General features: G+C 40.9%; 1 long non-coding RNA gene across 2 annotated transcripts in view; it reads right to left on the bottom strand.

Moving 5' to 3' along the window:
- Positions 1-694: 694 nt before the first annotated feature.
- Positions 695-10,423, bottom strand: part of LOC149459764 (uncharacterized) — a 64,891-nt gene continuing 55,162 nt past the window's right edge. Inside the window, exons 5-6 of one of the 2 annotated variants that reach the window (XR_016313212.1) lie at positions 7,476-8,036; positions 695-3,427 (exon numbers count right to left, since the gene is read on the bottom strand). This is a non-coding gene — a long non-coding RNA (uncharacterized LOC149459764). Of the gene's footprint in view, positions 8,037-10,423 lie in introns of both variants that reach the window. The other variant, XR_016313211.1, reaches the window with a different exon arrangement.

The following is a 10,423-nucleotide window of genomic DNA, read 5'->3' as shown; positions in this document are numbered from 1 at the left end:
GCTGTATACTTTAAATTTCTAAAGACTACATATCCCATGGTACCTTTCTGCCTGCAAGCAGTGATTCCTGCACTGACTCCACCTCTTGAAACTCCTTCTCTCAGCATCTCTATAGTTCAGAAGGCAGGCTCTGTGAATGTGTGTCACAGCAGTGCCTACTCACAGGGCATAGTGATCCTTGTCATCAATTCAAGGAAGTAAATGTGTGGGGATCTTCAAAAAGTAAGTTTACAAATTTTAAGATCATTCAGAATAATTAGGAAATGGCTAGAAATTATTAAAATGCAATAGGGCTGACTTACTAAAACTGGAGTGTGCAAAATCTGGTGCAGCCATGCATGGTAGACAATTAGCTTCTAACTTCAACATGTTCAACAGTTAACCACTTCAATACCAGGCCACTTTTCATCTTTCAGCATTCTCACACATTGAATGACAATTGTGCAGTCATGCAACACTGTACCCAAACTAAATTTTCATAATTTTGTTCACACAAATAGAGCTTTTTGTGTTTTCACACAACTAAAGTTTTTCTTTGTTTCTGTTCTAAAATGTTGCAAATAAATAATTGTTCTTCATAAATGTAGGCCAAAATGTATACTGCTACATTTCTATGGTGAAAATAACCCAAATCAGTGTATATATATTTAGTCTGTATTTTTTGTCATTTTTGGGGGGAAAATGAAGAAATTGAAAAAAAAAAAATCACAATTTATTTTTTTTACATACTGTCACCAGTGCAGTACAGCATCAAAATATGGTGTGGCGGTGATCAGGGACAATGACTAGTGACACTGCAAAAAAAAAGATAATTTTTTTTCAATGTTTTAAAAATTTATTACATTTTCTCTTTATATACGATTGCTTTAAAATACCTGTGACCAAAGTAATATTACCATAGAAAAATTGTACTACTCAGGAGAAGTGATCAGTATTTGTTTTTTCTTTTAAGATTGCTTATAGTAAAGAATATTTATTGCTATAAACAAGAATTTTACTGAATGAAATTGATTAATTCAGTTTGTTTTGTTGTGATTAGCTGTGATTGGCAACTGCTAATCACATGACACAGGTGAGCTATGATTGGCGCAGCCTGATTGGCCCAGCCTGTACCATGTGATCGCTGTGACCAATCACAGCTATAAAAACAATTGTATGCAATGGATGGCATGAATGGAAGCTATCCATTGTTTACAATTGTCATGTGACATGCTGTAATTGGTCACAGCAGTCACACAGTACCGGCAATGGGCCAGTACACAGGCTAGTCCTAGTGCTATTGAGGAGGAGAGAGCCAGGAAAGCCTCTGCTCCTGTGCACATCACTGGATTGAGATCCAGCTCGGGCATAGAATGCATGAAGGTAAAGGACCTTCTGCCTTTAGAACCATATTAAATATAAACTATAACTTGTGACTCTTGGCGCTGAGGAAGTGCTACATGCACAGTCTTTGTTCTATTGTGGTGCATTGGTCAGTTCATTCAAAGGCATTAACATGCATGCCTTTAACTTAGTGCAGAGGGCCAGACTGATGTGAATGGGCCCTTAATTCTAACAAATGTTATTTGTTTTTATACAAACCAACTTACAACAGAAAGGTTGAGTAAAATTTTTATCATTTTAACTGTTTGCCGGTATGATTTCTATATTGTCAGCACCTGTCAATTGATGCAGGTGAGTTTAATAACAAATTACAGGAGCATCACAAACTTGGAATGCAAGTATTTCTTACAATTTTGAGAAGGTGCCAATAATTTTGTCCAGTCCATTTTTTGGGGGTTTTGCGTGGAATGTGTCAGATTTGACTTTTTGTCCACTTTTTTGTGTCATACCAATACAAACAAAAGAAATTAAACATGAGAATGCCTAAACATTTGTAATTGCAACAATTTTCTGGGAGAAGTGATGCATTATCTGACAGAAATACAGGGGTGCCAATATTTTTGACCATAACTATATAGCCAAAATGTTCTTTTTTGGATAGAGTAGGGGTGGGATTAAAACCTCTATCAATGTATCTTTTGCTGTCTCTGTCTCATTAAAAAGATTTCCCTTCATATCCCGTCATGGAAATGCAACAAGAATTTCAATCTTACATCCATACATGTAATGATCTGATTAAACGATTCCACATAGTCTTAGACAATACGATCTAATCTATTAAATATTGAAAAGACCTATACTGTGTCATTGAACGATTTTCAGCTAAATCATCAAATTTACTGTAATTGAAGTTATTCTGATCAGTCTGGACAGAAAATCCTGCTCATTGGAAAGGAGATAGATCAGTATATCAAACTGCATTTTGGCTATACATACACTTTCATGCTTTTATATTACTTGGTTTGAGGTCACCTCTGGTGAAATGCTAGTTACCTGGCATTTTCTGGTTTCACAAATTTCTTGATAACAAGCATGCACAATGTGAAATTAGTCAACACTGCTAATCTGCAAACTTCCTCTGGATTTCCGGATGTAAAGGTCCGCAAATTACAGGTTGAATATTTCCATCAGTGCAGGTCTCCTTTAACCCCCCGGTCACATCAAGCTCGACTTTGAAATCGTACGACTTACAGTGAAGTCACACGATTTCAAAGTCGGGGGGACATACCAATTTCAGGTGTGATTTCTAAGACATCTGATACAGATGTATATGCAAATCGCACCAAAAGTAGAAATCAGTGCGGCTCCGATCAAGTCCTAACCGCACAGATTTGACCGCTGTAATTGCGGACAATAGGGTACGACTTGGCATACAATTTTCAAGTCGCATGGTGCATGCCTGTAATCAGCATGTGTATAACAACTTTAGCAAGATAATATGGAGATAAACTTTTGCAGTTACCAAAATTAATATTGTAAAATGTCGGCTACCTACATCCCATTTTATTTTGATAAGCATGTAAAACAGTTGAGAGTGGCACCCTTAAAATCCCTCAACTGTTTTGCATTCTCATCTTGTGCAGTTACCTGTTGCCACAAATTGGATTGCTTGTTTCATTTTCCCTGTTGATGAAACATGATATCTGATTTAGTTGCTGTTCTATTTCTCTACAGCTTCTTGCTCCAATTTTTATACATCTGCCCTTCACTGTTTGCTTCATCTAGATTAAATAACACATGCATATTCGCTGGAATGATGTCATCCATGGCCAACCAATAGAGAAGACTAGCTGAAGAAAGAAGACTCTGAACCTAGATGACCAAAAGCAGATGGCAGCTGAGGCAATGGAGTGATGAAAGGGAGTGTGGAACTTACATCTCTGAGGGAAGGGAGGTAAGTCTGCCATAATGCACATTCGTGTACATACGTGTACCTTATAGCAAGATAGTAAAAAGAAGGTCTGTCAGGTTCGTTTTGTTGCCTATGTCCCTAGTGGGGAGATTTCCCCTGCCTTCCTGTGTTGTCTCAAGGAGAGTTGAATTTCTGCAACAAAGGACACATCAATAAAAGCAACTTCTCTAGTAGAGTGGGGATGAATTAGAACGTCAAATAACTGAGTTTTTGACTTACCTGTAAACTGCATTTCTTGGAGTACATCATGGGACACAGAGCAGTCTATTATAACTTACTTATAGGGTTATGCGCCACCTAAAGGTGGCTGGACACTGGCAAATCCTCTCCTATATAACCCCTCTCAAAAAGGAAGATACATTCCAACATGGAGGGAAGGAACCTCTCAGTACCCCAAGTATTGGATTTTATAGGTATGTCGAAAATCCAGTTGTCTTTATTGTACATCACAAGACACACAGCAGTCTATTATTTCTTTTTCACAGGGATGTCCTAAAGCAATGCTCATGAGGGGAGGGGGACACAGCAACCGGCCCAAAAGAACTATATAGCAGCCTGTAACACACTGTTGCAAAAAGTCATGTCCTCAGAAGCTCTTATATCCACATGGTAAAGTCCTATGCACCGAAGACCAGGTTGTGGTCTTGCAGACTTCAGCCACTGAAATCTGATGACAGGCCGCCCAGGAGGCACCTACAAATCTAGTAGAAGGAGTTATTGCTGGAAACAGTAGAGCCCTTCCTTTCAAACCATAGGCTTGAGAAAGAAGCTGATGAATCCAATGGGAAATGGTTGACTTAGTGGTCACCTGCCCCTCCTTTGTTCCTTCAGGAAGGACAAAAAGTGGATCTAATTGCCTAACTGTGGCACGCAATTTAAGATACATTTTGACAGGCCAAACCACATCTAAGCAGTGGCGGGCCTTGTCTCCTGGTGACTAAGGCCTGTGAAAAATTACGCCTGAGGTCAAACAACTACCTTATGGTGGAGTACAAGAAATAACTCGTGTGTGTGTATATATATATATATATACACACACAGTTGCAAGAAAAAGTATGTGAATCCCTTGGGATTACGTGGAGTTTTGCATGAATTGGGCATAAAATGTGCTCTGAAGAAGTCAACAATTCTTGATCGTAGGTCTTCTGAGAGCTCTTTTCTGCGAGGCATGATTCACATCAGACAGTGCTTCTTGAAACCAGTAAACCCAAAACAGGTGTGTGTTTTGTAAGGGCAGGACAGCTGTCAGCAACACATCCAATATCATCACACTGATTGGAGTCAAGGTTGGCTCACTCCTGGCTCCAATTAGCTCTGGGAGAAGTCATTAAGCTAGGGCCTCACATACTTTTTCCTCCCTGCACTGTGAATGTTTACATGTTATGTGCAATTAAACCATGGCAACATCTAATGTTTGTGTAGTATTATGTTCAGCAGACTGTGTTCTTCTATTGTTGTGACTTAGATGACGTTCAGAGCACATTTTATGCCCAATTCATGCAATCCTCCACGTAATCCCAAGGGGTTCACATACTTTTTCTTGCAACTGTATACAGTGGATATAAAAAGTCTACACACCCCTGTTAAAATGCCAGTTTTCTGCAATGTAAAAAATGAGACAGATAAATAATTTCAGAACTTTTTCCACCTTAATGTAACCTATAAACTGTACAACTCAGTTAAACAACAAACTGAAATTGTTTAGGTGGAGGGAAGTAAAAATAAAAAACTAAAATAATATGGTTGCATAAGTGTGCACACCCTAAAACTAATGCAGATGGACAATGATCCAAAACACACTGCAAAAGCAACCCAGGAGCTTTTGAAGAAAAAGAAGTGGATTATTCTGCTATGGCCGAGTCAATCACCTGATCTCAACCCAATTGAGCATGCATTTCACTTGCTGAAGGCAAAACGTAAGGCAGAAAGCCCCACAAACAAAGAACAACTGAAGACAGCTGCAGTTAGAGACTGGCAAAGCATCAGAAAGGAGGAAACCCAGTCTTTGGTAATGTCCATGGGTTCCAGACTTCAGGCAGTCATTGCCAGTAAAGGATTCTCAACAAAATATTAAAAATAAACATTTTATTTATGACTATATTCAATTGCCCAATTACTTTTGGTCCCTTGAAAAAGGGGGGATGGCTACTCTTAAGAGCTGTAATTCCTAAACTGTTCCTCCAATTTGGATGTACATACTCTCAAATTAAACCTGAGAGTGTGCACTTTCAGCCCATATCCATTATATGACTATAGCTTGAATATGTTTTGGTAAATACCAGAAAAAAATAAAATTGTGCCTGTGTCCAAATATGGACCTAACTGTATTTCCTTGCTGCAGTAATAGCATCCAGGAACACAACCTTCTGGGCCAAAAGAACCAAACGGAAGGTCCCAAATTGGCTCAAATTGCAGTTTCTGTAGTACCAACAAAACCAAAATTGAGATCCCATGGGGTCAAAGGCAACCTTACCAGAGGAACAATATGTGCGAGAAGCTATTGGCCTCTGAAAATAGACTGCTAAGGCTGAAATGAGATCATTGATTGTACTCAATCACATATAAACTCCAGATTGGAGAAAGGTCAAATTACAGCCCACAACATACTGTACTTGAGATGATGAAACTTCATAGCCTTACACCACATAGGATCTCCATGTTCTGTGGTAAACCTTCCTAGAAGTAGCCTTCCTGGCCCTCATATACATAGGGAAGACTGCATCAGATACCCCCTATCCCTGAAGACTCTGGCTTCAATAGCCAAGTCGTCAAAGCCAATGATTGCAAAAAATGGAAGCTTGGAACTTGCGAAAAGAGACCAGGACAAGCTGGGAGAGACCATGGATTGTCCACCAACATGTTCACTATGTTGGGGTACCACGTTTACCTTGGCCAAGCTGGTGCAGCCAGAGTCACCAATGGTCCCTCCAAATGAAAGGCATAAATCAAAGAGTACTGGTTCCATGTTATCACCAGGGCATCTACTGCAAATGTTAGAGGATTCCTGGCCATAAAAAATAAACAGTTTTGCATTGAACATGGATGTTAGGAGATCCACTTATGCTATGTCCCACTGCCAACATAGGGATTGATTTACTAAAGGCAAATAGAGTGTGCACTTTGCAAAATGCAGTTGCTCCAGAGCTTATTAAATGAGCAGAAGCTCTGCTGACTTTCATTATCCACTGATGTGCAAGCAAAAATGCATTTTTTTAAAATTGTCCTTCCATGTGAGTGGGTATTCTTTGCAAAGTGAAGCTGTACCTCATTTACTAAGCTATGGTGCAACTGTACTTGCAGAGTGCAACTGCATTTTGCAATGCGCATATTCTATTTGCCTTTAATAAATCAATACCATAGTGCCCTGACTACTTCCAGGTGGAAAGTCCATTCCACAACTGCCAGCAGCTGAGGAAGTCCGCCTTCCAATTTTCTTCTCCTGGAATGAGAACTGTGGACAGAGCGGGAACATGAAATTTCATCCAGGACAGAATGAGGTCCACCTCTTTCTGAACTGCTCGACTTTTGGTGCCCCTTGATGACTGATATATGCCACAGCCCTAACATTGTCTGACTGAACCCTCATCAGAAGGCCATGCAGCTGTTTCAACCAATGCAGAAGAGCTCACAGTTCCAGAATATTGCTAAGCAATGAACTTTCCTGTGAAGATCAAGTCCCTCGCACTGATCCAGAACTTCTCCCCAACCTGTCAGGCTGGTGTCTGTCATCAGCACCTTCCAAGAAATGGGGAGAAAATATTTCCCTCCTTCCAACCTTTAGAGGAGACATCTACTAGTCTATGGACTGCAGAGGGACCGTGGATGCAGGTTCCAGTGCTGACCGGTCACATTACAGGCAAAGCCCGACATCTTGTCCTCTTCAGCCAATGCAGGGTCTGGTCTAGGTACCTTTCTTCTAAGCAATTTTGCTGTAGGAATGGATTTGAATAACACCAATCTACTGATCCCTGCTGGAACCATTGGGAATCTGGTAACATTGTGCAGAGAGCTGCACAGCAGTGACCATAGCAAACAACTGAGGTACTTCTTGTATAGCAGGGGTTATATAGGAGAACACTTCCTGTCTTTTTGCCAGTGTCCAGTAGGTGGCACATAACCATATGAGTAAGATATAATAGGCTGCTCTGTGACCCGTAATGTGCAAAAAAAGGTCATTTACCTGTATCAGTGTTGGGGAGACTTCTTCTCACTTCCTATCCAAGTGACCACACAGGAAATGAGGGAAATCTTACCAATGGAATTCTCTTTTCCTATTCTATCCAGAACCTAAAACAAAAAGATTTTGCCAGAAGATAAACTTTACATGTAGTTCATCATTTAATATGGTGTAATCAATTCTCTGTAGCATTCAAGGCAACCTTTATCAAGATTATTGTTTCTATAAACAGATAAACTCTCTGTAATATTGTCCATGAAATGTGCAGACATCTTTTTTAAGAGTTGTTTTGTTTAAGCTATAATTTCCCAGACCAGGCTGGCCTGATTTTCTCCTGTGTGAAGTTCTCTGGCAGTCCTGCACATGGCAGCTTGCATTGGAGAAGTTCAATATTAGTCATGGCAAGGTGCAGGCATATACAAAGATGAATTTACATTCTTCTGAGCGATTCTGGGCTCAAGCTGCTAGCATGAACCTCCACATGGCCTAGAAACACCAGTGAGGCTCTCCAGTCTTGTCCGGTGTACACCACAAACTTACCACATACAGAACTCTGCATTAGTCCTGAAAAAAAAAAAGATATAAATTGCTGTTATTTAATTGTGTCACCGAAAAAATAATTTTTGAAGGATAGGTGTTCTTGCACATGGGCTGCCTGAGCCTGTGCAATGTAAATCTCAGCTTATTTCCCTCGCCCAACAAGCCCAGGTGCAGCATACAGCTACCCATAGACGTGGTTGTGTGTGGCTGTACTTTTCGAATTCTCATAAACATTCATTTAGTGTTCGAGTGTATTCCAAGAATAGAAAATGTTCTATTTTTGTCATGCCCATACGCTATACAAGGGTTTACATGAGAAGTGGCTGAGCTCAGCTAGAGAGAAATACAGTGCACTGCACATGTTGCAGATTGAATACCTGGAGTGGCTGTTACTGAGCCCAGCTGGAGAAGGAGAGCCCCTCCCCCCCACAGCTGAATGCATACTTAAAGTGAATGTAAAAGTAAACCTCTTTTTTTTTCAATATTACAGACATGTTATACTTATCTGCTGTGTACAATGGTTTTGCACAGAGCAGCCCTGATCCTCTTCTTCTCTGGTCCCTTGCTGATGCTCCTGGCTCCTCCCCTCTGCTGAATGTCCCATAGCAAGCCCTTTGTGCTGGGGGCACTTATGCAGGCTTGCTCCGGAGCCATGCTCTGTGTGTCCAATGACACACACAGTGCAGCTGGTACCCACCCCTCCACACTAGCTGTGTTTGACAGCAGCAGGAGCCATTGGTTTTTCATCTTAATGCATAGAATGCATTAAAGTAAAAAAACCTTCTGCTTTTAAAACCACTTTAACTCAAGCCAACTGACACAGTTCTGTAGTTTATTAACATCCAGTCATTCCAGTCCCACTGTCCTGGCTGCGACTGCACGTACTGTCCTGTAGACTTCTACAGGGCTGTGTTCCGAGGCCGCAGACACTCAGACACACTCTTGTAGAAGTCTATGGAGCTGTAGTGCACAGGTGCTCCTTCCTGTATTTCTTTGCTCTGAAAAGAAGTGTCACCCTTATGTTATGCAGTCACACAATGCCGAGCGTGGAGCACTGTGTATGGTGGGGCCTGACAGTAAAACCATTACATTATATGTAAAGCTGACAACTAGTTTTGGATTGATTGGAATTGATCGAGAATGGTTAAGAAGCCCAAAGGATTTTTTTTTGTCTGTAAGGCTCGGTCCACACTATTGTTTCTGCATAATCAAGCACTATCTGCTGTGACATCACTGGAAGTTATCTTCCTTTTATCTGTTCCTTCTGTGTTGTGTAGTGGTATGTAGATGTGGTTTCTGACCGGTCAAGACCAGGAAGCATAGATCTTCCCACTGATAAAACCCATTTGGAACATTTCCCTTTACTTCCTGTCCCAGTGTCACAACAGGAAAGTAAGAGAAATTGCTTCAAAGCAAGTTGTCATCAGAATAAGTATCCCCATTGGAAGAGTTCCTCAATTCCTATTTCCTATCCCTGTGACATTTGTAAAACTTTGAATTTCCCATCACTTTCTGTTCAACAGACAGTAGAGCTGGGACAAATAGAGAAGGTGCATCTTCCCAGTGGCCACACACAAACCAACAAAAACCTTCCATGAGTGTTTTCATACTCTTCCAACTTTTCCATACTCTATACAGAGCTATGGATTTACATGCATTTTTAGGACCCATTTTCATTTCTGTGCTGCATTAATACACATGCATTAACACACATTGTACCACGTAATTTGTGTATTTAAAGCTAAATTCTCTAAAAGTCCTTTCTTGTAGTGAGAATGTTACTCGTTTATGTCTAGGGGACTTGGAGAAGCTGATCCTTTTTTCCTTCAGTCCCGTCTGTGCTACTAGACCAGTTACTGCATCTTCATCTCTCCTATGCTCTGGTGGTCGAAAGTCCTCTGATGTCATTAAGACCTATGCAGGGGCCATAGCTCTCCACTGCAAGAGAGGATGCTAAATAACAGTCCACCGCCAGAGTATAGGGAAGCACCATCTGTCAGTGGGCGGCAGATGATAAGTAAGTTGCCAGGTGGAGCCTCCATGGATCAGGCTTGTTTTTCCTGCACATCCCACAGGTGCTCAATTGGATTAAGTTGTGGAGTATTTGGAGGCCAAGTCAACACCTTGAACTCAAAACATTCTTGAATTCATCAGACTAGGCCACTTTCTTTCATAGTTTCGTGATCCAGTTCTGATGCCTTTGTTCTCAATCTAGGCGCTTTGGCTGTGGGCACTGATCAGCATGGGCACCCTGATCAGTCTACAGCTATACAGCCCCATACACAACAAACTGATGCACCGTGTGTTTTGACACCTTTCTATTGGAACCATCATTAACTTTTGTGCTCAACTAGTTCTTTTATTGGACAGCCTTTGCTCCCCACGTGCATCAGTGAGCCTTGACTGCCCAT

The sequence above is a fragment of the Staurois parvus genome, unplaced genomic scaffold (assembly GCF_062004578.1).
Source record: "Staurois parvus isolate SC_StPar_1 unplaced genomic scaffold, SC_StPar_1.0 ptg000249l, whole genome shotgun sequence".
NCBI lineage: Eukaryota > Metazoa > Chordata > Amphibia > Anura > Ranidae > Staurois > Staurois parvus.
Note: the sequence above shows the minus strand (reverse complement) of the source record. Positions and strands in the feature narration are given on the sequence as shown.